Source organism: Rhea americana, unplaced genomic scaffold (genome assembly GCF_003343005.1).
Source record: "Rhea americana isolate MKP2758 unplaced genomic scaffold, rheAme1 scaffold_229, whole genome shotgun sequence".
NCBI lineage: Eukaryota > Metazoa > Chordata > Aves > Rheiformes > Rheidae > Rhea > Rhea americana.
The window spans coordinates 712,449-740,029 of NW_028186345.1; the positions used below are offsets into that span (position 1 = coordinate 712,449).

The following is a 27,581-nucleotide window of genomic DNA, read 5'->3' on the forward strand; positions in this document are numbered from 1 at the left end:
TGGAGACTACAGAGCCTCTCTGGGCAACCTGTTCTACTGCTTGACTGTCCTCATGGTGAAAAAGTATTTACCAAATACAAACCTCTCTTGTTTCAATTTATCCCCGTTGTTTCTTGTCCTCCCACCATGAACCACCAAACAGCCTGGCTGTTAATATCTTGTAGACATGGGGAGATGGGGGGCAGGTGAGGGGTGATTTGAAGCCCTTGAAGCCATCTCGTCGCCAGACTGAACAAATCCAGCTCACTAAGCTTCTTCTTACAGGGCACGTGCTCCAGCCTGACCATCTTGGTGACCTTCTGCTGAACTTCCTCCGTTTATTGACATCTTTCCTGTATTGGGAGGCCYCAAACTAGGATGTGGTCTCTTGGGTCTCAAGCAAAGGGAGACAATGATCCCTTGATCTGTGGTCCTGTAAATAAATCCCAGAAGGCTGCTGGCCTTCTTTGCCGTCAGAACATACCGCTGGCTCATGTTCAGCTTTTAATGGATTAAAGTACATGTATTCACATATGTCAGCCTGATATTCTTCTCATGCATCCCAAAATGTTCATGCAAATACAAAAACAAGTATGCACACATAGGTTTTAAGGTACAGATCTCTATCTTTATGATTAAAATAAATATGATTTGGTTAAATCAGTGTCCATCTACACCTCCGTGGTTACAGTCGCAGATGAAGGATGGCTTTGTTGACCTACATTTTTGACCTCTGAATGTACGATCACACACTTTTAACTCAATCCAGTGGTAACCTATCAAAGATTATCTTTGTTGCTCTGGATTCGTACTTTAAATACAAGTGGTCAGATTCCCTTTTGGCATAGTTTCAATGAAATCAGCTGTAGGTTTGGACTTGAGGAATTTCTGTTCACATGTGTAAGAGCAGGAGACATTTCTGAATAGCTCAATACTCATACTACCGCAAAAAAAAAAAATGAAACTGTTGTGATCATGCCTGTGTAGTCCGTAGACAATGTTATTGATGCTAATAGGAAAAAATAAACAAGGAAGTGAAGATGAGAATAATAGGAAGAGAATGTTGGGTAAGAATAAGACAAGTATTCAAGCGCTGTGTTTATACACAGGCCATATGGTGTGGCCATAAACAGTGTGAGCTTACTTTACCAGCATTATGCATTTTTTAACCTCCCTTCCAGAAAACTCCTGCCTGCCAAATGTTTTTCTTGTCTCTAATACTGCAGATTCCCCAGACATGAAGCCTGCATGCTTATATACACCAAAATGAGATTCTGTAGACAGATTTTTCGTAACTATATCCACCTTCTATTAGTAGAATCAGGAATAGATGGATTGTCTTAAAAATGTCCTTTGCTATGTTCTTCTCTTTTTTTTTTTTTTTTAATAAAATCTATACATTAACTGAACTCTAATGTGTAATGAATACTAAAGGCATGATTTYTCAGGCAAAAAAATTGCAATTACAGTAAAATCATTGCCAGACCTGACGTTTGCTGTGGAATACAATGTCAGGGATTCATTAAGATTTTTGTCTAATATTACAATACCTATGGGTTTTAAAATCCATAGCCGGCTATTTGGCAGCCTATTTTGATCTGTAGACTTTTGTTGCTAATTTGTTTTAGTGGCTTCTGAAGACTCAAGAACTGCAGGAGCATACTTTTAGGAACAAWTTACATGGCATCTCAGTCACCATGCTGATAAATACATAGATAATGAAATATCAAGTATTCTTAATGTAGCAAGGATCTGGCTTTAATTCCATCAYCTAATATACTATTTTGTCATTAGTTCATCTTTTACAACTCATTTTAGAAGTGTGTATGTTGATACTTTGTAAAATGAACATAATAATCCAAAAATATTTCTTTTTCTATTGGCCTGCTTGTATTTTTTCCAAGAAGAATCTTAAGTGCACTATAGAGTTTGTAAGATTTTCCTTTTTAAATGACAGCTCTCATATAAATCTGTTTAATTCCACTTGAGTCAATGACTGCTATGCCAGTTTGTACTAAATAAGGGCCTGCTGCAAAAATATGCTTTTTAGATTGCCAGAGGTCTTATGCTTCATTTACTGTACTCATCCCTAGTGAGAATGAGAGGTTAGTTCTAGTGGAGTGTCATATTACTACTGTTTCTCTATAGAGAGGTTGAACAGATGTCTTCATCCCAGGTTCTGTAGCTCTACAGTTGAAGATGCCATGACAATTGGGTAGTAAGTCAGCAGTTTTTTGTGCTAGGAAGCAAATTTAGAGAGTCTAGTGAAGCTGTAGGCAGCCCAAATCCACACAAATCAAAGYCAATATAGAATTAAACTCCTGCTGAACAGGCTTGGTACTTACATGCCCAGATCACTTCTATTCAGTCTTCTGAGAATAACCAGYAAACTTATTAGGGACTTCAATAAGAGTAAGTGTTCTTACTATCTGTGAATACTATTAGGATCACCGCAATAGCATCTGTATCATTTTGTCCTGTCCCCTTCTTTCCACTCTAGCTCCTGTCTCATTTGTTTCTAAATGAACAGCACATTGTTTGAAGGATTATTTTATCATCTGTTTCCAGGAAAGTTTCTGAATTTTACATTACTTTTTATTCTTGTAAACAAGTATGGACCTGAAGCCTGAGTAACTCCTTTCCCTTCACATTTTAACCACTAAACTGACTGCAAGGGAATTTTGTCAGAAAATTTAGATACTTGAATAACTTGAAGACATTACAGAGGTTATTCAGGTATTTGTATTTCTTTTTATTTTATATTAATTTTAAATATTGCACTTTTTAATACAGAGACCTAAGTCTAAACTGCATTTCAAAAGCCAGACTTCTATTTCAAATATTGTCCTTTTTGCCTAGTAGTGCAAAGGTATACTTTATTTTCAAGTGTGGATTCTTTTAAGTGGAAGCTTTGTATCATTATTACTGCATGCTAAGAACATCCAAAACAGGTTAGCATAAAGTGCTGGTATGCTCTAAAGACATAGTAATTCCTTCATTAAAACAAGCTCCAAGATATTTACAATACTCAGGGGCCGTTCTGCACAATTTTTGTTCTGCAGCAACTATTGTATATGAAAGACATCTTTCATCCCCTTTTTCCCATCAAAAATGAGGAGCCAAATCCCATTTATCYGCCAATGAAATTACAGGAAGATGTAAATGATATCCTCATTTCCAGCAAAAAGAATTTTACTTCTTATAATTTCAACAGCTCTTTCTCTTTTTGACTGTGCTCAGGAGTTGTTCACTAAAATGCTAATTGTTGATAAGTCTCTGCTGATCTACACTACAGTTCCTGGGATTATATGCAGAAATAACTCACAAAACATCTGGAGCTGGCAATAATATAAATCTATTTGTCCTAACAGATATTGTCACAACCTGTAACTATGCAACAGAATAAGCTGTGTCAGTTTCTCACCACAAGTCCTCATTTATATTTTTAGATTTTTTTTAGAAGACAGGAAAGGTGTGGTCAAAACTGATCAAACAGCATTTTGCAGAAAAGAATGCACACATCTGCAAAATGAATTCTTAGTCAATGTGTGTTTTCTCTATTTTCTTCAGCGTCAGTGCTCAGTACTAAAGAAACCGTTAAGGCTCTTGCATTCTTAGTTTCTTGATTTTGTTTGCTTATCAACATCCTGTGTGGTCAAGTTTTCATCTTGTTCCCTGCCCATATACAAAGAATTCTCTTTCCCCTCCTCTATTCTGTCCTCGGGGAGGGCTGTAACTCAGGGAAGTTATGTCTGATGTTCTAGACTACAGATCTCACTAAAAACAAAAATTTATACTAGGCTGAATGTGATTCATTGTATATTGCTGTAGACAAAACCATGCTGAATGGGACCACTCAAAACCATAATTCTGCATATTAGATCAAGTCTCTTTTTTTTTGTCATAACTTTTATTATGATAGTAAAATCATGCCAGAAAAGAGGAATGTCCTCCCCAGTATAGATCAATTAAAAAGAATTTACGTCAGTCAAATGTAACTGCTATAAAGATATTTTTCATAATCTCTTGACTCTATCCTTTCTGATCACTGTTTTCTCTCAAATCTCAACCAAATTATATGATCTCTTTGGCAATGTGCATAATAATCAAAACTCCCATTGCCATCCCAATACATGGCTTAGGGGGCATTTCTGAGAGCAGGGAAATATGCAAACAATTAATAAGACAGTAAATCCCCAGGACTATAACAGGAGAGTAAGTCTTGGCTACAAGATTTGAAAGATTTTCAGATTTATTTGTTTTTACCAGACCTATCTTTACTTTACTTGCCAATGCAAAGCAATGTAAATCTACCTTATTCAACCAGCTTTGTATATATTGTTAAAGCATATTGGTAAAATTGGCTTTCTACATTAATTTCCATATCTCACTGCTGTGAAAGTGGCACAATTCACCCTGCACACATAGCAAAATGATTTTACTGATTTTTATTTTGTTTGCTTTTCACTCAGCTGAAAAGAAACTAGAACTCCATTAGCACTGAAACACTATTTTCAGATTGATTCCTCCCCTGTCATTGCATAGATATGAATGCTGCTATCTGACATTTCAGGAAAGCATGAGAATAAGAAAAGCTGAGCTGCTGAGTCTGCATGTTACACAGTCAGAGAGGTAAAAGTTCACCAAAGAATTATTTAACCTGAGAAAATAATCAAGATACCTCCCAGAACTCTTAAATAAAATGAAAAAAAAAGAYACAATCAATGAACCCACAGCCCAGTTCTAACTAGCAAAAAACTGAAGCACAAAAGGATGAACAGACAAAACAAATCTATTGGTTCAGTGTAGAAAACCCCAGCTCTCACCCTGCCTTTCCCTTCCACTCACGCACAGCCATCAAGAAGAGGAAATAGCAGTAGTGCTCTTCAGGGCATTAACTATATCGGTTATTTAGTCCAGTGGTAACTGTAATCAAACAATCAATTTTCTCTTTATTTGGATGCCTGGATTGCTAAGCCTCTAGTTCAGGTTAATTCGTTTATTGCCCATTTTTCCTGACACAGAAAATCTAGGCTTCATTAGCGCTATCCTCTGCCTTTCACTTCATTTTCTCACATCTGTTTACTGACATTATTGGCATTCAAATGGTAGACTCCTTTTAGCAGTGATAAACAGATTTAGTTCTGGTGATGGATCCTAAAGTACAATCTTTATGCAAAGACATTGGGAACCTTTTGATACCATGGAGTACCTGTTCACCTCCTAGAATAAACTCAGTGCAAGAAAGAGCAGGCATAGCACAGCTTCACACAGTGGGAGTCACACCCATTTACTTCGAACTTGAACTTGGCAGCAGTGTGCAGTTTAAGAATCCATTTTACAACTCCTCATTACCTCTTTGATTTTTATGTATGGGCATAAAAGATATAATGGAAAAAATTCACTCATGGAAAATTATGAAATAATTGCCTCATGCCAAAGCCTGTCGTTATTACGATAAACAAAATGAGCTGAAGATAGTAACTCACCTTTACTCTTTGTTTGAGATATTAATATTCCATACGCATTCCTTTCTTTGGAAAACATTATTTATGATTGCTTCCAATTCACTGCTAACCTATGCCTGTTTACATCAGAATAACTCCACTGACTTCAAGGCTGTTTTTCCAGCTTGCATCAGTGCAAGCTTGGATTCATTTTCTTTAAATTATGTTAATGCCTACCTATTCTTTGCAGCTAGATATAAGCAGATTATTGCATGGACTTTGCTTGCAAAATAAATCTATTCACAGCAGCAATCTAGGCCATCAACTTTAATCCAGCTAATTTCTGCATGAAGCCTATAACTACTACTTGAACTACGGTATCTCTATGAAAATCAGTCTTTATTTTAAGAGTTGAATACAGAATTGTTTTGGTTTCATCCTAACACCGCCCCATCCTCTCAATCCTGTGTGTTAGTCAGGATGACTTAAACCTMGGTTGATGCAGCCAAGTACAAATGTTAACATTGTATCACATCTGCTGTCTCTTGAATTGCTGACTTTGCAGATATCYTGAACTTCTCATTCCCATGAACTTGCAGGGTACTGATATTATGGACAAGTGAAAATGCTGATTTAATCTTCTCTCTTGTGATTTTATTATAAGAAACATGGGGAAGTAATATGTATGTAGCCCCACCCCCTTCCGCTGTACCCCAGATGAAATCTAGTCATCTTACAAGTGACTACTGGTTGTGCAGTTGTGTAACTCCTGTACTTTCATCAACAGTGCAGCAATAGCTAACAGCAGTCTTATTTTACTTACAGTGTTGTAAAGACCACAAGGAAGGACCTGGCCCTGATTTGGGAACCAAACACACAAGCAGGGTTTTGCTTATCTTCACAGTACTTTAAAATCTTACTTCAAAATATTTTTTTTTGATGTTTCCTCTCAGCATTCACTCTGTCTCTCCCTAAACTCTGAGAAAAATATAATTTGCTACTTTGATGAAAATAGTAAAATCAAAATGAAAGGACTATATACAAAAGCGATTTTTTCATTTAAATCACTAGAATATATTTCACTGGAAAACAGTCAATACAAACAACCAGAACAAGATGGAATCAGTTTCAAATGTTTATCTCTTTAAAGTTTACTATTCACACTCTACTTTGTTGACCACAGTTAAAGTGATCTATATGCAGATTATTTATTAGACTACGACTGATTCAGTTGAAAGCATCCTCCAAGATAAATGGACTCAGAAATCTGATATCACAAAAAATATGGCTTCTAAGCACCATTCACAACACCTATATATATACAGATTGCTCTAATACACACCAAAAAACACTTGTCACACATTAGTAAGTGAAGTTTACAAACTCTTTACTTCAACCCTATGYGCAAAAAACCCACCTTATTTAAAACCTAGAGGAAGCTGCATGCAGTGTAAACAAAGATGATGTTTAAGTATTAATATTTAATGAAAATGTAAAACCTGCCAAGCCAAGTCTCAGATCAATGTATTTTTTCCAGCTAAAAAGGGGTTGCTATTCAGGTGCTGAGTAGCAAGTCTCAGATCTCAGTCTTGTTCTTTCTGGCTTCACAAACGGAGAGAAAAAGGCACACTGAAGTTTTCTTCCATTATCAGAATAGGCAAAAGAGAGAGTAAAATCAGTACTGCCCAGTGACTTTAAATATAAATATCATGACATGATTAAYTACATAACTCAGATTCAAAGAAAAGGAAAGAAAACTACAGATAAGCTAGATAACTGAAGAGAAGGAGATTCTTAAAAAAAAAGGTCTAGTAGAACTCGAAAACTTCAAGTGACTGTGTCTTTACACTCAGCTTTGACTTCTTTCTCTGTTTCTTTTATCCTTCTCCCTCTTTCAGCTTTRTACATTCTTTAATGTTGCTTCCTATGTTTGGAAGCCTCCTACTCATTGTCAGCCAAGTGTCCTTCTTTGCTTTCAAGACTGTATTTAAAACCTGCTACCTCACTGCACTTTTACTAACCTACATAGTTTTTGCTCATGCCTTCTCTTCACTGAAACCTTTTCATGTTTTTTGTTGTGTGTAGCTCACCTCTGGAAGGTCCTCAAGATAGGAACTACRTTTTGTTTCTTTTTTTTTTCAAAGCATTTAAGAACAAACTGGTTATTCTAACTTCAATCTTCTAAGGTGCTTGAAGATTTCTTGTAGGAGCATTCTGCTACTCAGAGTACCCTCCTGAAATATAAGACTATGTCAATAATGGAAGAAGAGAAGTAAGTTGGTGCAAACTTTGGCAGGTACAACATTCATTCAGCCAGACTAACGACTGGCAACCTTCTTCCCACTTACCTCCCCTCACTTTCCCTACGGTCCAGTATTCTGTTTTCCAACAAGTCTGTCCCAAGATGGGCAAGCTGCCAGCAGCTACCCTTTGGTCTTAGTAAAGGTTTTATACAGGTTGTAAAAGGGATGCTATTTGCTCTTTCCACACTCTAGTCTTTCTTCTACAACCATGTAAGGAGAGCAAGATCTGCCTCCTTCTCCTCCTCCTTTCTTGTAAAAATATGAAGTATTTTTACAAAACAACTGCGACATGTTGCCAGAAATTAAATACTGCTCTAGTATCCCACAAAGCATGTTTATAACTTTTCTGTTTTCAATCATCAAACTAAAWCTAATCAGAACACAAAAATACACAGAATATAAGAAATGGTGACACAATATTCAGTGGTCTGGGGACTTAGCAATAAATAAAATTTAAAAAGGAGGAAAAAGACAAAATTACAGTACTTTGAACTTGGCAGAGTAGTAATATAAAACATCCGTGACAAATAATTTCTGTGTAGACTAAACCTCCATTTTTAAGAATGCCACCCTCAAATCTGAAAGAGAAATACTTGCTGAAAAGAGTTGAGGGTTTTCCCAAGAATCTCACTTAATAACCAGGAATTAAGTCCTATCAAAGCCTTTAAAGTCTATACTCTGATAATTCCATGTCAAGATATAGTTGCAAATATAGCAAAATAACTTACAGGATGCTGAAAAATAAAATAACGTTGATAGATATATAGGAAAAAAAAGAACTATTTAAAAAAGGTTAGCCAAAACCAAAGCAAACATAGCAAAATGGACAGTCAAAGCGCCTCCAAAATAGCCTAGCGCCTTCATCAAGCTTATTGTCCCTATCAGTCTACGTTCAGCGATATTATTATTATTAGGCATAATAAAAAAACACTGACGTTTTCCAGCTGTGCTCTATATCATACTTTTTTCATATCTCTGAACCTCAAAAAGATGTTTTGCACTCTGCATTTCAATGCCTATCCAAAAATGTGTGTTACTTATAGTGGAAAGCACCATAATCTAAGCATTTACAAGATCAAACTCTGATTTATGTCACAGAAGCTAAGAATGGGACACACTGAATGCAATTAAAAGGTTATAATACAGTCATCTACAATTTAATATTGTGAAAGTGCATTCTGACTCAACTGAAGTCCAAGGAACTATAYTGATATAACCTGGTTCAGTATCTAGCTTAACAATTAAGAAGAAAAGCTGATTTGTCTGGGTTTTAACTGAAAAGGAAAGTGTTGTATCTGCAATTTTTGTTTTGCTTCTGTAAACAGAAGATTTGTGTTGTTACATGTATATCACAGATAGTAATTCTTCTCAGATGGTACCCTTCCTGGACCAAGATTACAAGCAAGTTTTCTCCACAGCCCACCTCATGACACTTCTTGCATTCCTGCAGAATATCTTGTACTTCTTACCATTGTCCCAGTAGCTTACAAAGCAGCTAAAATATTACTACAATTTTTAAGGTTGCATAGGCAGCTTGTAGAGTGTGGCTCATCCAGTGGCACTGAAGTGGACACTGCACTCTGGCAGCAGATTTCTGTAAAAAATCACTTATAAACCTCCAAACTACAGCAATACCTAAAATCTTGACTGAATCATCTCTCCTACTAYCAGTAAAGTTGGGAGACACAGTACAAACAGAGCACAGACCGCCTCTAGAATTTTAAGTAGTGTTGATTAGGCCTGCTCTAAATAGATAACACTGTTTAAAATGTTGGCAGTTTTGTTTACCCCAAGGCTTTAAATGCKGCCCGTACCCCAAAGGCTAACCAATTGTTAAGTGGTGCTGGGACAGGTTTTTAGYATTTTCCTATGCTGATGAGACTTAGATCTCTAAGTCTCACTCAAGCAACATCTGCTGTCAAGTTGGGGAAGATGTAAGGGAGCCTACAGTCTTCCTTTAGATTAGACTATATCCTCTTTCAATTTTATTTTTAATGAAACAACTGACAACTTATAAACAGCACAGAAGCAAATCACCTGTCTCAAATTAGCTGGTTATACACTGAAATACTTCAAAGACAGGAATTTCTTCCTTTTCTCTTTAAAAGAACAGAAGTCCCGTTCCACTTCTGGGAAATACAGGATGAGGAAAGTCTCACATCCTTTGTGAAATGAGCTGATGAGCTAAAGAACTGAAACAGCCTAAGCAGAAGTCCTCATAAGTCACTTAACAGTCCTTATCAGACAGACAGAGAGGGTCCCAATGTGTGTTCAAGTATTCACTGAAGCTGACAGCATCTTAGATGTCATCTCACTTAGCAGAACACTGTTTCCACACAATGAGTTTTCTCTTATCTTTCACCAGGAGAGACTGCAAAAGCACAACTCAGAATATCCTGTAGGTTGATCTTCAGATTTTCACCAGGGAGATACAGGTTGAAATCCCCTCAGCCACAAAAGGAGATCGAACTTGTATGTCCCATCACATAGATGGGTGACATTTAATCATCTAGTTACTATTTAAAAGGAGATTCTTCTAGCATCACAGTCTGAGTTTGAGGTAGGTTTTTCCAAGGTGGTTTTCTCTGCGAACGTCCAATGGGTTAGCTGAGCCTCCATAACCTGGAAGCCAATGCCTCATCCATGCACTCCAATAACGTTTTCAGTCCTCTGAGTCTGTTAGTGCTGCTGAGCATCCTCAGAGAGATCTGTGCACACCTAGGGATAAGTACTGGGTGATTGCCAAAAACAGTCCACAGTGTTACACTGCATGCTGTTCAAAATGTCATGGGAAGTACTATAACAATTACTTAAGTTGACGGTTTTCAAGTTATGGTCTATATAGTTTGTATATGTTGTCACAGTATTTTCAATAGGTACCAACGAAAAACCTACTGATAGTCAGCTTAAATCAGCTGTACAGGACCCGTACTGCCAATGGAGCTAAGAACACAGAGGCTGAACACCATTCAGAGATGTGAATGGTGAATGGTTCCCTRTATCACGGACTGGAGATTTGTGAAATTCAGAAATCCATCTGAAAGAAATTCTGACTGTAAATGCTCTCACTGTGCAAAGATAAATGACTGTCTTCTCAAAACAACTTTTTTAACCTGATCACTGAAGAGATTGTCACCAGAAATAGAAACAGCCACAAAATTTCTAAGCACAAATAAATTAACCAGTGACACAGTCACCCAATTCAACCCAAGTCACCCAACAAAAACCTGTTTGCATATTAAGACCTGTATATTAAGACTAGTTTTAAAAATAGTTTGCTCTGTCAAAAAAGACTGCTAACAGATTAGAAGCACTTTCCGCAAAGTGGATAGGTCCTGCCCATTCATTTTGTCAGCCACAAAACCTTCTGTAGAATGGCAAAGGCTTCATGCTGTCCTTACATCACCTAGAAATTTCCTTTAAGTGAGGTTTCATTTTCTTTGTGCTTCTAGACTGGACATATTCAGTGATCTCAGCTATTGTGTTCATTCTAATTCAAAGTTGTAAATAAGGAATACGTTCTGCCCCKCCAATCTGTTCTTTCAGTCAAACTTCTATCTGGAAGTTCTTTCTTAACTTTCTTCTTCAGGATCAAAATTTTAGGGCTTTTCTATTTTCTTAGCAGTAAATAAATATATTACAAATATTCAACTTCAAGTGGTACTCATCTGAAAGTAAAGTCTTGCTACATAGATGGACTTAAATACAAAATACAATACAAATACAAAAAAATACACTGATCATTTGCATTCTTTTTTTATCAGTATGACAAGTGGTCATCATTTTGTTACTGCATGTCCCATTTTACATCCTAATCTATTTCTTACAGAAATTCACGTTCAAAAGTGCATTAGATTTGCTTTACCATCATATGACTGCAGGAAGCTATTAAGTCTCAGCATATTGGCTATGACCCCYTAAAGACTTCGTTCATGTTTAAATGTTTACATATTTGAATTGCAATAGTTTCTTTAACTTTCTGTAAATCATTTCTTCAGGCATTTAAACTGCTTACATATTTCTTCCTGGGAGTGCTTCACAAGCAGACATACAGGATCAGGTCCTTGGCAAAGAAGATGCCCCAAGAACACAACCTGTATTGCTCACCAGTGTAACATCTAATAAAAAACTCACTTTTGTATACACTCACATAAATGTGAGGAGATTCAGTTACTGACTCCCATGTTAAGTCCTTCACCATCTGAACAGAATCCRAGCACTACTTTTCAATCTGAGGGTTACTCAAAATACAGACAGAATATAGACTAAATATCTAACATTTCTCCTAAGAATCAAACCCAGAATCCAGYTATGCCTACTTAGGGTCCAGTTCCAACTACTACATACTACTACATAATTTAGACATACCCTTTCTCAGAAAGAAATATGCAATAAATATCAGTAACTGCACTGCTGCATGATCTTTTCTAAATACACAGTTGTATTTCCTTCAAAAGGTAAATACAGACAGTCAGAGGTTGTTTCATAAGCAGCAGATCTAAATAATAGGACTCCTAAACCTGTTCATCTTGGAAGACCCTAGGGTCCAGCAGTCCGCAAAAAGATGGGAATATTTCCTCTTCCTTCAAACTTCTCATGCAGACAATTTCCTCAATTAGACTGCCCGACACAAAAAAGTAGACATATTTACTTTAGTTCTTCCCCTTTCAAGACTTCTAGTCTGTTGGGAAAGATGACAACAAAACCCTGCTGGACAATTTGACTGACCAAATGATTTGTATGGTCCTACTTCAAAAAAGCTAACTCCTCCATCAATAACTATGTTATTTCAGTTAACTAAACCAACAACTCTTTGCAGACTATTTCATTGAAATTTTAATTCAACAAAAAAGTGAAAAGTCATTGGAAAACAAAGTAGAGTTTTGCAGACAAAACAGAGTTGCAGTCCACAGCCAACTCGTATATACACCTTATAACATCAAATGATATCCATCAGCTATACATAGCTAAAATACCTAAATCATCACAGAGATGTGCTCTTATATTTCTACTTGGAAAATAAGTTCACAAAAAAAGACACGTATGACTATTGCAACAGAAAACTGAGATACCAAAGGYAAGTTCATAAGCTTAGGGACAAAGTAAGCAGCATATACCGTATGGTGACAGTTCTTGCAAAGGAGATTACTTGTACAATTTAACCAATCTATTGTGCCTTGCAGATGAACTGCCAATCAATTTTGCTTTCTTGCAAAATTGCAGGCAAGGCAAAAGAAGACACAGCTTTCTTGCTATAGCAAAGAATGTATGCATCTGAGCTGCTTGCTCTTTTCATAGAGAACTGATCTTAGCATTGCTATCAAATAACAACAATGTAGAAGAATTTGGGAAGTGGAAGCTACCAGGCAGAAGTGTAGCCCACTTTGCTTTGTAATCCCTGTATCTAGTTCAGTAAAAATACATCCGTTCAGAACAGGTTTAAAAAAGTAGTCTGGGAAATGTAAAGGTATCCTATTCAAGAATAAGGAACACAGAATACATCATATTATCTTCCAGATGAAAAATAAAATGGCTTTTTCTGCCATGCTATCAATAAAAAATTGTCCAATTCTGTAAAGTTATTTCTGAAGTTATTTTTAGTGAATTGTGGTGAGAAATATTTTTCATTGTCAGTGAACTATTGTTTCCATGGAAATTTCCCCACTAAACTCCTGTCTTGTTTACCTTTATATAGAAGAACAATTCTTTCAATGTCTAGTTAAATAGTTATAGTGAATTCAGATATCTCACTGAAATTCCTAGTGGTTCTGTGGAACTGGAAGGGGAAAAGGGGAGGAAGGGAGAAGAATGGGAGGGGAGATGACTTCTCCTTTTGAGTACCTCTTATTAAGTTCCAAATCTCTTCTCCAATCTCCTTGAAAGAAAAAAAGAAAGTATAGGAAAAKCAAGCTCAGGAAAAGAGCTGCAGATTGTCTATCCTCTTCCAGAAAGACCACAAGTGTTATACACCATAGGAAAGCAATAGACCCTTATGAACCCGCTTAGGTCCTTAAAGAAATGTGCAGGCCCAGCAACAGTGACAAATAGAAAAGGGAAGCTCTTTCCATTTGCTAAGGATCAGTTTCCATGAAGTTTCACATTTTAGGAGAGGTTTTGTAGGTCTTCATGTCATGTTGACAGAGGAAGAGAAATCAGAGATGACACTTAAGAAATGCGCAGRTGTCACTAACTAAGCTTTTTTTCCCTCTGTTAAACCAATGCATAGGGAATAACCCAGTTGGAACTAAAAAGTGAGCAAGTTAGCAGTGGGTGGAGACAACACTGAATTAAGTAAACAAAGAGACTCTGAGATTCAACAAAATGCAGAAATAAAAAGCAAAGTCTTGAAGACAGAAAAGTCACAGAACTAACACAAGATATATTAAACAGTCCTTTACATAAAGGCTAGTTAGTATCTGTTCCTCTCTAATCTGGTTTTGTTTACCAAGACTGAAATGCTGCATGTTGACAATTGCCTAAGACTATTCCAATAGGTGGGAGAAGAAAACTCCTGAATTATATAGGAAGCATCCTAAAAGCTGGTGTGCACTAGGATAAAAGAGGCGATGGGTGTGTTTCTTACTAGCTATGAAGCCCTGCATGTTCATGCCTATATGGTAGAGCCTTGATGCCCTGTATACAGTGAGCAATGAGACTGTCTTGTTGGGGTGAGGAATGATAGTTYTGGCTAGGAACATTTTAAATTTCTTAGAATACAGGGTTGTTACACAGAGTAAACAACTGTATCACATCAGGGATATATCAGCTATAAACGGATATATTTCCACACCTCACTAGCTGCAAGTTGTTAACATTTTGCATTTTAAAGTACTTGAATGGTTCGGATATACTTTCAGATTTTTTTTTTCACCTGAGGCCACCCAACAGATCACCAGATGACACTTAATTTAAAAAGTGACCTAAAAGTGTTTCAATAAGACATATTAAAATCTTGGCAGTTTAGTAAAATCACTAAAAAAGTATTGATTTTTCTAAATTAGCAAAGAAATGAAGCAATAAATGAAATGAAACAGAGACAATATATCACAAAACAAGTAACTTGAGAAGTGCTATTTTAATTGGAAGTAGACTTTTGTAAGTAAATAGTAACTGCTCTATATTTAATATAAGCAATACAGTCTCATGAATGAGATTTTCTTTTTTTGCTCTATTTTTCTTAAATAYTTGATAAAAAGCAAGGAGACTATTGTTTGTGCGGAAATTATGAGGTGTGCTGATTAATTAAGCATATAATAACGAGGTAATGAATTCTCAGTATGCTGACAGAAAGTTGGATGTCTGAAAAAAAACATTGCAGAGATGTGGTTATGAGTTTTCCCTTCAGTTTTTTCTTTCATTTATTCTTTTTCTATGATAACTGAACATATGTGGATTATTTTAAGTGTGGGAGTGACAGTGTGGATGTCTAATTAATTGCYCTAGAAAATAAAAAATGTTTCTGCCTTACTTATAAAGGCCATTTGGCTGAAGCGCTGTCTTACAAAGCTGGATGTAATATGGAGCATGCTATGTAAAAACTGAATGAAAGGTATAAAAAATTTAGTTAAGAAAATGGCTTAGCCATTATCCAGGATTTTAAGCTGGAGCAGGTAAACTGTGCTTCTGCAAGTATGATATTGCTTATCAGCTACAGAAGAACAAAGAATATGGATAGGTACAGGTAAAGAGTGAAGAATTCATAAATAAACCAACYGGTATGATGAGACAGACATATAGGCAAGTTTTCCTTCTGACCTTTAGCAGAGGAAGTTTTCAGAAGAGACAAGGTTCTAGCAAAATGTGGACTGTTCCTCTCATTTGCCTCAGATATTTGACTCACATTTCTAAGATTTTRGGCTTTATGCTTTAGGTCTGGCCTTATTCTTCCTTATCACCAATTTCCCAATAGCATAAAAAAAATCTGTCAGATAATGTTTTGGAAAGCATTTCCTGCAAGGATTTCAGTTTCATGTTTCCTACAGTTTATGAGCATTTTCTGAAGAGATGCTGATCATAGCTATCATTACCATTTTATGTGAATCCCCTCTTCTAAGGGAAATACTCTCAAAAATATTAAAGAATATTCACTTGAGAGAAAGGTGTTTTATGCGTAAGGCAGTGCCAACAACAATAAATCAGAAAAGAGTGTCTCTGAAAAATACATTCAAAATATACACAGGTCTCTCTGTGCCAGATAGATTGTAATAGTGACTTAAAAACTCAGTTGCTGCACAGCTTTTCAGACTATTATATAAGTGATGCAGGATTACAGATTTGATGATTAGACACTATATTACAGAAAGGATTCTTGAAAAGTGATATGTAGTAACAGACCATGCAACATATTTTATAAATTGGGTATGATTAAAGAAAGATAACCATACATATTGTTACATTCACAAAATCAACAAATGTGTTTCTCATTTTACTTTTAGAAACTTGATTTATTCTCCTTTTAGATCTCTCATAGCTATCCTACAGAGGCATAACCCTCAGAGATTTACACTGGCTATGAAAGACAATTTATTTCCCCATTCAAATCCTTAAAGGGAACGCTATTTTTAATTCTGGTGTTCTTCTTTTCCAAAGGCCATCACCCAACAAATCAAATGTCTTGAAGCTTGTAAGCCTAATAGCAAACATCTAGAGTTTGGGAAAACATAGAAGTGTGTATTAAATAAGAAGATAAAAGAGTGTGATGAAAATGCAAATATTTTTACCTAAGAAGTGGCAGCAATTCAGTGGTCCAAAAGAAAAAAAAGATGTAACATATCATGGAAACCTTTTGTATGGATAAAGCAAACTGTTTGACTGCAAGGTACTACTATCATTAAATAGGGAGTAGCAATTATATTATATCAAACTATTTTCATAAAAATGTGTCCCTGTTATTATCTTGTAAAATGAAATTCAATGAATAATATATGAAACTTGGAGTGTACTAAAGTATAACTAATATCTGTTCATAGATTAAGTTTTATCTTTAAAAATAAGAATTGTAAATCTTTACCAGAATCATAGAATCATAGAATCAATAAGGTTGGAAGGGACCTCAAGAAAGTTTACTAAGAAAGCTAGTTTTAAAAACTAGAGTACAAAATGATCTTACATATTGTTGATCCATATTTTCTCCCATTTTAACATGTTTTTCTAAAAGGAATATAAATCCCATTGTTAGGAGAAATATTAACTATGGAGGAAAGCAAGTACCAGAGAACAAAAGAATAAATACAGCTATCTTTCCCCAAGCTGTTCTTTAGGTCGTKAAAGGCTCAACTCTGCCATTCTTATTTTGGGTAAATAGTGCTTTATTTCTATACCTACTAAACTGTTACTACCTGGCATTTAGTGAATTAACAAGTTGCTGTATCGATAGTTCACTAGATAGGTGTCCTCTTTTTAACTATAATAAAAAGTTACCATATTTTCTTATCAGTGTACATGAACATTATTTTAGCTTGACTGAATTCTCATGAACCTCAGTATGTCTTATTCAGTTTAAACAAGTATCTACTTTAWCTATTGTGTTTGAGTTTGGTAATATGACACTTTCCGTTCTTCAGCGAAACTCAATTATATTCTAAACATGTTTTGGGGTTTTGAGATAAATAATAATGTATTGTATATATCATACTATAGGCACAYTGCAAAAGAACAAAATGAATACTAGATATCATTAGAAATACTAGAATAGTAGAAATATTAGAAATTATTAGAATAGTAAAAACTAAAGACATTTAACATATAGCAAAATACAATAACTATTCTGAAATAGCTGTATTAATTAAATGGATCCTACAGTCATCAGTTAAATGTATGTAATCTAGAGATAACAATGCAAAAGCAAGCCAAAAATAGAGAACAAACAGGCCTTTTCAGGAAGGAAGAAGTGTATTGTATAAGAAGTATAGAGAAACTCATGAGTCACTGTTTAAAAACAAAACAAAACAAAACAGAAAATAACTCATGACTAAAGCCAAGAAGAAACAGGCCATTTCATCAATGTTTATATAGACCATAGTGTAAAAATGAAATACTTGATTTAAACACCAAAAAATCTTTAAAATATAATTTAAATAAATTTTGGTTTTATTATACCCAATTGAATGAATGAAATTATGCATTTCATTGATGGTTCAAAATACAGATTAAAGGAATTGGAATACAACTGTATGCTTTTTATATGATTAATTATTTTTATTTTTCTGTACAAWTAATTTTTAATTCCTGTAGATTGATATGGTAACTCTAAAGACAGCCCTAAAAAGCAGGAGATGGAAAATTGTACCATTCCATGTTTAAATATCTAAGATACTATGACTCWCAGGCACATGTTTAAGACCTATTCCTAGCATTAATAAATGTATTTCTATTTTGATAGGCCAATGTATAYGCAGTGGCAGCTGAGTAGGGGTGTGTGGAACCAGGACTGACTTAAACTCATTTTCTGTATCCCTCCTTCCTACCACTTCTTAAAAGAGGTGAATACTAAGCAAAGTAGTTCTTCCTTTCTCCACAATAGCCACCAATAAAATCTGGGAAAGCTAAGCAAGGGAATAAAATGGATCTGCACAGTGATTTCTGTTCGAAATATTTGCTGATTCTTGTAACTCAGCTGAAAATGACATGCACTATGATGCTTTGGATTAGATACATCTTTGATGTATTTCAGGAGTGCAATAATGATGAAATACATTAAGAAAAAAAACAAACAAACATTCCTTTCTCTCATAACAATGAAAAACAAATGCATGATTAAATTTTCAAGAGAACAAACTGGAGTTCTGGCAAATGCTTTTTAATATTGAAAATGGAAAATAATGAATATGCTGATAGAGATGCTCCCTGATACAATGCAAGCAATATATTTCCTTTTCATAAGTTCCTTTAGGAAATTTATGTCCTAATCCTCCAAAGGCATGCACAAGTTTAACTTAATCTATATTTGTGTTTCTATTTTGAGCTTGAGAAAGAGCAATAAAAAAYTCTCATCTAACACAGATATTTATTACATTCACTGCTTCCCTTCACACCACATTATTTGCTTTTGTGTACTAAACTACAAGAACAAAAATAAAGTAATAGGTGAAACACATAGGAGAAAATATGAATACTATAGTAAGCTATTAAAAAAAAATATTCCCCCCACACATAAAATTTTGAAGGAAGGCTAAAACTTACCTTCATTTTTATCTATCTCAATATTACCATAGTCTTTCACCAATGAACAACCCCGCATACCAAAAGTGCTGCAAGATGGGATTGAGCAATGTTGTAGCTCTATTTGCTGGCATTCTATGTTAAAGAGAGGTATTTATCTTAGTTTTACTTGTCTGCAAAATAAATACTTCATGTAGTTTTCTGTTTAATTTAGAAAAGAGGAAAAGACAAAAAAAAATCTTCTCTTTACAACACTGCCTGTTTTCTGGTTTCAGTGGGCTTAACTAACTTTTTCTGGTTTCATTTCTTATGGTTTTACATCCATTGTTTTCCATTTGAGTTCTGGTTTATTTTTGGAAAAAAAAAAGAAAAAAGTTTTTCATGGCTTCCACATAAAACTATTGGATAGGGTACTGTTAACTTTTTTTTTTTTTAATGGGTACTTCTGCTACTCTTCTTAGTAAATTAAAATTAATGGGGCTATGTATGAAGGCAGAAATAGTAATAAGGAAAAGACTATTTTATTTTAAGGAATAGGCTGGATTTTCTAATGCCAGTAGAAAATTTACAGACATTTTACTGTTAGCTTATTATTTGAAAAGTTTTATTATTTTGTGTAATACTGGTTTGGAGTTTTAGCTGTACATATTTTTTTATTATAGTTTCCTTTTAAAGCAATTCACCTTTTATGTATGTATACTTATGTATTTATTTACACACACATACATTGTATTTTTGAAGGCGATTCTTAGGACATTTTCACTGCACTTATGTAGAGCATCTTAGAATTAAATAGAACCACATAAGGCCAGAGGCAGACAAACACATAGTGATTAGAAGGGTCACAGTTTAAGTCTCTGTGTCACTGATTCTTATTTGTGAAAGTCTTTTCACCATCCACAAAATAAGCTATGGTAGTGCTGTGCCAATTCCATGTTGCATCTCAAATCTTACTCTTAAGTAACTCCATGCACTACAGTCGGTATAGGATCCACATTCTCTTTACTCTTCCTGCCTGACCAGTCTAGCAAAAAAGTATATAATCTCGTAAGATTTTAGTCTGAACGGAGTCAACCAGGACCACTAACTACTAAAGTGGAATTCAAGCCACAAATCAGAACTGAATGCCTTCCAAATGTGAATATTCCTTTCCTTACAGATAGTTCCCTTGGAATCTGACATACTTCATTCATGTTGCTATTTAAGATCATGTGATTCAAGAACTATTCACCTCAGTTCAAGTTTCAGTGCTTTAATTACTAAACGCTATTAGTAGAAATTAGAATGTGAATTAGAAAAACATTTGCACTAATTAAAAATCCCTAGCAGTGGATTGCTTTAAAAGCTGGCCCTCTTAAGCTAGTGCTTTCCTATTTTTGGTTTCTTGGTGTATACTGTCCAGTTCAGTTTGAAAGAGAAGTTTGCCTCAGTTACCCATTTTTAACCTTCAAAGAGTTAGACATTTAAAACTAAACTACTCATCCTTGTTTCCCTCCTCACTTAATGAAGAAAAATAGGCAACTAGATAATCATCCTAGACATTAACCTTCGGATGATATATTGCCTTCTGGAGGCAACAGTTTCTCACTACTGACTATAAAAGGAGCCTAGAGTTACTAGCATCAATTTAGATGTGCTCATTTTAGATGCCTATATAAAGGCAAGACAATCCCATCCTACTGACAAGACTGTCAGAGAGCAGAGGAGGAATACCACATACTAACAGCATAAACAATGCAAGTTAATCATCTGATGTATTAGTTCCATGGGATGTTCCTGCTTTCTGTTTTATTTGGCAGGAATTTTGGGAAAGGTGTTCTTGAGGGAAAAAATAAGCTAAACTGAAAAAGTGAATGAGAGAGCACGTAAAAGAGAAGAGGCAAAAGGAGTTATACAAAAGAACAAAGAAGGGTGTAAAATGTGTATGGTTCAGCCTTCAGCACAAGGATGGGAAAGTCCTAACAGAAGATCTCTAGAGCATCTCGAACACCCTGCTTTGACTGTGCCTGAAACTGCAGTATCTGACTCAATCCTTGTTTGTGTCCACTCTTCACTCTTCCCCACACACCACAGAGAAGTATGAACATTAGGATCCTAGTACCATTCACCTTATAAAACAAAATCCTCTCTTGTGTTATTCTTAGTCCAGAGTAGAGGACAAAGAGAGGTGATTCTAGYGATTCATTCAAGTCTGCCACACATGATGGCATAAATATGCTAGAACAGTGGTCCGCAGATAGTTCAGAACAGTAAATCATCACCAGCCCTTAAAATTTTTACAAACCACTACATATGCAGTCAAGGAAATTTCATACATTAGAAGCTTAGTAGTACATACTACTGAATACATTCCCATGGATCAGCTCTGGGCCTTTTATGTTATCCTGGTAGAATATTTGCAACCTATCGTAAGAGACTCCAGTTTGAAAGCCACTGCTAGAGTTTGAGAGCTTGAAACTGAAAGAGTCTGGAAACTGTAACAGCAAAACAGACCTGGCTTTTTTATCACCAAACAGGGAAAATCACAAAATATGAAGATATTTAAGATTTATATCTATATCTAAAGCTGAGTAGYTCTAAAAGTCCAGAAGATTAATTTTTAAATCCCTTTAAAGAAATCCCAAGGTATTTTTAGAAACATAGGTGTTAATTTTAGCAATTACTAAGCCTGTGCAACTCTCATTAAAGTCAGTCAGAAACAAAGATAATAAAATTGTCAATGTTTCGGCTGCTGTTACGTACAAGKKTTTTTTTTTATGTTTTAATCCAGTTCTCTCCTAAACCAAACTGCCTTTACTGCTGCATAATATGTTACAGCCTCAAAATAACCTGCAGCAGTCCTATTACTAGATATGTCCACAACACAGTATATTTAAAGTCTACTGGTTCAATACATAGTTGCCGTGTTATCTAATTGACAAGAGGGAACTTAGGCAGAGGAAAATCCTATTGATCCCTCCTGCTAATACATAATAGGAATATAGTTGATACCATAAGAAGTTTTTTAATTTTCCTCATTTTTATTAGCTAGTAATCTTGCAGGAAAATCTAAATTGTATTTAAAAGATTGTTCTTACTAATTTGAATATTTATAGTTGTAGTATTACATGATAAGAGACAATTCTCCAGCTGACACTTCATTGACCATAATCCATACTTAAGTACTCTAAGCATGCTTGAATTTATATATACATAAGCATTTTATGTAATACCTTTTATATACCTTATACTACTGTGTACAGTAATTTATATTAACATTTTAACACTATATATTGCATAGCCATACATTTCCATAGATATACAATTTAGATCTTGATATAAGTAATCTTCAGATCTGTAATTCCTAATCAAGAAACTATTCCTGAATAAAGCTTGCACAGCTGAGCCCAGAGTTTTAAACTCTGTGTATGTAAAATAGGTTGTTATTAATATTTAAAAAATGCTACATAAGGTAGCTGGGATTTTTTTCTTGTTATAGCTTTAATATCTTAAAAGTAGCCAATACGCTTTAGAACTGCATCTGATCAACAAGGAAGACTAATAATTTATTCAAGTATGTTACTATCATTGTTTATCACTGGAATGATTAATTCTTGATTAAGGAAGTGGGAATAAGGTAGTGCATTTTTTTTCGGATACTCTTCCTTGAAGGAAATTCAGAATGGGAGCTATTAGCTCTAATGACTCTTAAATGTTCCGAAACCATCTTGAACAATCGCCAAGGGGCAGAAATGCTGATATTTACTGAAGGAACCTAAGGCTTAACTGAATCRCCTATTTTCTTATCCAAAGGACTTTGAGGTAGCATCAGTAAGAGACAATTTATTGTCCCATTCACGACAACAAGAGCCAGTGCTGATGATAGAGGGGAGGGGGCTATATTTAGTCTTGTTAGTACTAACTTCTGTGAATCAGTAGTGTGATTCAGGCTGGTCAGTGACAGTGAYGTTGACACAGGCCTCAGAGAGAGACAGCTTGGTTATCTGTATTGGTTTATCTTTTGAAAGGAGAAAGGAGAAAAGAAAAAAACGAACAAAATATTTGTAAGTTGATCACAGAGCAGTGTATTGCAACATAAGATTTTATGAACCACATTTTCAGTCAGCATGAATTGGTATAGGCCCACAAAATCGGTGAAATCAATGTAGTTTCACAAATTAACATTAGTTGACTATATGCTCTTCAAGTTAAGACCACCAGCTTCTTCACAGAAGTGCAGCACTAAGAAGTCTCAAAAAGCAACACATATGAAGTCACTCAAGTAGTGAAATCCAAACAAATCAATCTTTTGCATTTCATTGCCAGACTCTACATACCCTCCCCAAAAGCACTTTTGTACTTTAGTAAGTATAGTAGACATTCCCACATTTTAAATTTTGGGGTGATAGTTGTGCTACCTGACAATACATATACATACCACAGAGCARCACAGACATGGATGATGGCTAACAGGATTTCTTGGGTGATGGGTAACAGTAGTATTATTTTGAACAAGCCCTTTTAGTGCACTGGACCTAACTGCCTCCAGGACAGCCTTGCTTGGGACTCTTGCCATCCTTTTGGAATTCAGGCATGAAGTAACGAGGCTAAACAACCAAGGGGGAAGAAAGTAAAAGAGGAACACTCCAAAAATAGGGAAGTGCCACACTGAAAAAGTCACTGGAGTAGGAGTAGCTGGGTGTTCACAGTATATCATTTTAGGGTGTACTAGCACACTATTTGCAGAGTAATAGCACACATTCATTCACCAGATATTTCTCACTTTTTAAGAGGTAGACATAGTAGTACTGCCTCGTTGCATTGGCACTTGCTTTTATTTATTTCTCTTGAAAAGCCTCCCAAACATGTTATTTCCTGCTCTTTATAGCAGTGTAAAGTATGGTTATCCTACCCTGCTCTTCTTCTCGACTCTCTCATGCCTGATCCAAGTCCTTTACAGGGTCAGATTCTCTGTAAATTCCAGGATTTCATGCTTTGCTATTTTTTTTCTTTGAATGTAGAYTTTGTGCCATTGTTCATGAAGTATCTGTGTACTCTTTTATCTGGTCTGGGGCTGTAATAATGCTGTGCAGTGGTAGCGCCTGAAAAGAATATGAAAAAAAAGAAACGGTGAGCAAATAAAGTCCAGTGTATATTTTCAGGTGTATTTCAAATATGATACATATGAAAAAAAAAGTCATTTGTATAACAATCATTCTGTTACCAAAACTCAGTTTTCGGTAAAAAATCCTTTCTCTTGTTCCTTTCTTTATTTTACTTCTTTTTTATTTCTCACCCTCCTGACTGTGTATTATTACARTGAAAGAATATAAAATTGAAAGAAAAAAGTAAAGGAAAAAAAAGTTTTGTGACAGTAATGAAAATGAGTACAAAACTTARAATATTTTAGACTATTATATATATTCATAGATGGAAAGATACACAAATCCCGAGTTCCTGAATAGTCAAGAGAAGAACTTCAAGCTGATAAAGCTGTAGATGTTTATGGATAAGCTTCTTTCCTAAGGGAGGGGTAAACTGGATTTCAGGATAAATTGGGTGAGTTTGCTCTGTTTCACAAGGGCATTGTAAAACCAAATAGGTGGATGATAGAGTGATCTGGCTAACATGACACCTACAAGACAAAAAGAGAAGYCAATTGTTTGCAAAGCCAGATTGTTTGGTCTTTTAGTCAGCATATTGAGGAATTTGTTATGATACAGGATATTGCCAYATAAGACATAACCTTAATGGCATTGCAGAAAATTGTAGAGCTCCTGCCAGGAGCACAGGAGGAACAGGACTCTTGGCTAGAATGGTCTGTGAAGAGTGGGTGTGAACAGAGTAGTACTGGAGTGAAAAAGCTGACCGAGAGATAGAGATASGTAGCTAGTCCGTAAAAGTTTATCTATGCAAAACTGGTGAAATCTTCGGCTATTCGGTTCGTAATGTTTGCATGCAAAAATTCTCCCAACTTTTCAGACTTTCTGCATGCTCTGCAGTTTCATGAAGTTTAAAAAAAGCCTTGATTACACTTATTCCTATATTGGTCCAATTTGAACAGGATTAGCGCTTGTAGTATAGTCAGGAAACCAGTTTCAAAATCTAGTAAATTTTGATTCATGCACAAACTAGGAAAAGACCTAGTTTTCTCTTCTTGGGTCAAGCCCATAATGCAAGTTTGCCGAAAGGCCCCTAGTTCATACAGAATGGTGTGGTGGTCACTCAGACCTTGACCACCTTACTCCCTGTTGACCACATATTGTAATGGTCCAAATACTCAAATTCATGCTCTTTATGCTAAAATCCTCATAGTAAATATATCAAATTCTCTGCTACACATTTTCTGCCTCTGTAAAAATGTATGATACTTCTGTCATTACAGTGTTGGTCACAGAATAAGAGCAATTGTCATTGATTTGTCAGATCTGGACTTTCCAAATTGTCTCCAAACCACACTGAATTTTCCTGAAATAGTAATGTTTCCCCAAAAGTTAAATGAGATGTCTCCAGAAATAGTCATTTGTGCATTCTATTTTTGTTTGGTTTGTATGATTGATGACCTAAATTACATGAAATGTTTTCTGTTACTCAATTAGATGTCCTAACCTTTAGAATTAGGAATRCCTACTTTTTCACAAAAACTGTGAAGAATATTGTAACTAAAGGATTAATTTGAAAAGCGTTTTGAATCCGTAGAATATTTTCTAGAGCTACAAGGAATTTTTCCTTCTTATCTTCACCCAATTTGTGCTGCATGTTTTTAGGTTGTCCTGGTAAATTAGTGTAAGAACATTAAACAATAACTATTTGTGCCTTCCCATGAAAAACATATCCACTTAACAAGCTCTACTATAATAGTATCTCACAAAAATATTTTGGTATGTACCCCTTTTACCCCTGCTTCCTTCCTGCAAAGAAAATAGAAAAAAAAATCCCATTTGATAGATGAAGAACTCAAGCACAGACTAACTACCCTCCCCAAAGACAAAATGAAGCAGGTACAGACACACATCCAGACTGCAAAGCCTTGAACACATCATCTTCTTAGCTTAACCAAAGCTAATTTTSTCTGCCTGAGAGGTAGGAGATATGACAGGACTGTGCAGAACACATCTGCCACTCTTAGAAAGCTGGAAGTGCAATTTTCAAGTGCCTAAGGAAGCCTACAGTGATCAGTGCGGATGAGGRTGCTGAACTGCAGGTAGAATGTAAGAGAATTTTTTGTTTTATATGTGTTCGGATAGTTTTATATTCCCCTTCTGGGAAGAAATGCAAGAAAGAATCTCAGTAGATTAGTCTGCAGGATTTGTCTACCTATTTTGATTTTTCAATTGACCTCCAGATATGCAGAGGTAAGGTAGTATTTTTAGCAGCTTCCAAAATGGGCAGGAGCCAATTACTGCTCAAAGCCTCTTTTGATTGCCTGACTTGAACAAAGAAAAAAATGTAATAGGGATACAGGTAAGAAAGAAACAGACAATGAAGCTCAAGCAAACCATGATAATAAGGTAGTTAGGATGATTTATTTATTTGCCAGTCCTTGTGGGCTGTTTTGTACTGACTTCATTCTGTTGCTTTAACTCCCTACTCTCTGTAACATCTCAGATCTGTAACAACAGTGACACACAAGCTTCTCTGTTTCATTTCTTTTACAGCATTGGCTCTAATAGCAGTGGGATTTGAACATTAACAATGGAGAAACTGGGTATTTATGGTAGGCTAAAAGAACTTGACAGCCTATAGCACAGCTGGTCATTCATTCTAGTGAAATGGCTAACAGAGAGGCTGATAGTATGTCAAAACAGAACTCTAAAACAAAACAAAGAGATTATAGAATTATATATGTTTTAYGTAGGAGGATTTTTCATTGAAGGGAGTCATCAACTGCATTGGAAAAAGACTTGAAGGTTTTTTTTCCCCCCTAATCTCATTCCCAGATGTTTTATTGACTTCCAGTGTATCCTGACCACTCACTTGGGCTCAGATGTTGACATCCCTGTTAATTTTTCATTGTCCAACCTAAGACACACAGGCTTGGGGCAGAAAGGTGCTGAACATGTGCAGCTTCTATATGTTTCCACTTCCTTTGCAGAAGCTGCTCATGACCCCAGAGGGAAGTAAGACTGCAGACGCTAAACCTGGTGATCCCACACCCCACAGCACTCAGCAACACACTCACTTCTGCCACTTAACCTTTACCTTCTCTGAACCTCAGCCAGCCTCATTTAACAAGGGACATCTCTCTGACTGAGGTAAGCCTCGGTGATGCCTGCCTCATTTTCCCAATTGCATTGAAATCCTCGCCTAGAAAACGCTGGGGATCATTTTTATTTTTGATAAACAATGAAAAAGCTGGCAGGGAGGAAGAGTTTGGCTCCCCCCTCCCCCGCCTCAGAAAACGCTGTCTCCACAGACACCGATCTGGGGCTTAACGCCGTCCCTCAGCCGCTCGGAGAAGGGGACGGCATCGCACAGCCTGCGGGGGGAGGYGGGAGGTTGGGAGGGGGAGGTCGCAGTGCCGACCCACACCTACCCCACCGCGGGCACGCCGGGACTCCCCGCCGCCCACACACTGCCGGGTTGGGTCGGGCCGCTCCGCAGCAGCGAACCGCAGCGCGGCGGAGGCCAACGGCCGCCAGCAACGGCCGCCAGCAACGGCCACCTAACAGCCGGCGGGAGCGGCGCGCGCGCGGGCGGCCCCGGCAGACCG

General features: G+C 36.1%; 1 protein-coding gene and 1 long non-coding RNA gene across 3 annotated transcripts in view; one reads left to right on the plus strand and one right to left on the minus strand.

Annotated features, from left to right (window-relative positions):
* Positions 1–27,544, minus strand: part of LOC146595325 (uncharacterized) — a 45,501-nt gene extending 17,957 nt beyond the window's left edge. The window contains exons 1-3 of one of the 2 annotated variants that reach the window (XR_014895959.1): positions 27,405–27,544; positions 27,071–27,175; positions 23,781–23,970 (exon numbers count right to left, since the gene is read on the minus strand). This is a non-coding gene — a long non-coding RNA (uncharacterized LOC146595325). The remainder of the gene's footprint in view (positions 1–23,780; positions 23,971–27,070; positions 27,176–27,404) is intronic. The other variant, XR_014895960.1, reaches the window with a different exon arrangement.
* The window catches only part of ATP2B1 (ATPase plasma membrane Ca2+ transporting 1), a 66,202-nt gene continuing 65,725 nt past the window's right edge, over positions 27,105–27,581 (plus strand). The window contains exon 1 of the mRNA XM_085305937.1: positions 27,105–27,123. The gene's annotated coding sequence lies outside the window, so the exon portion shown is untranslated. The remainder of the gene's footprint in view (positions 27,124–27,581) is intronic.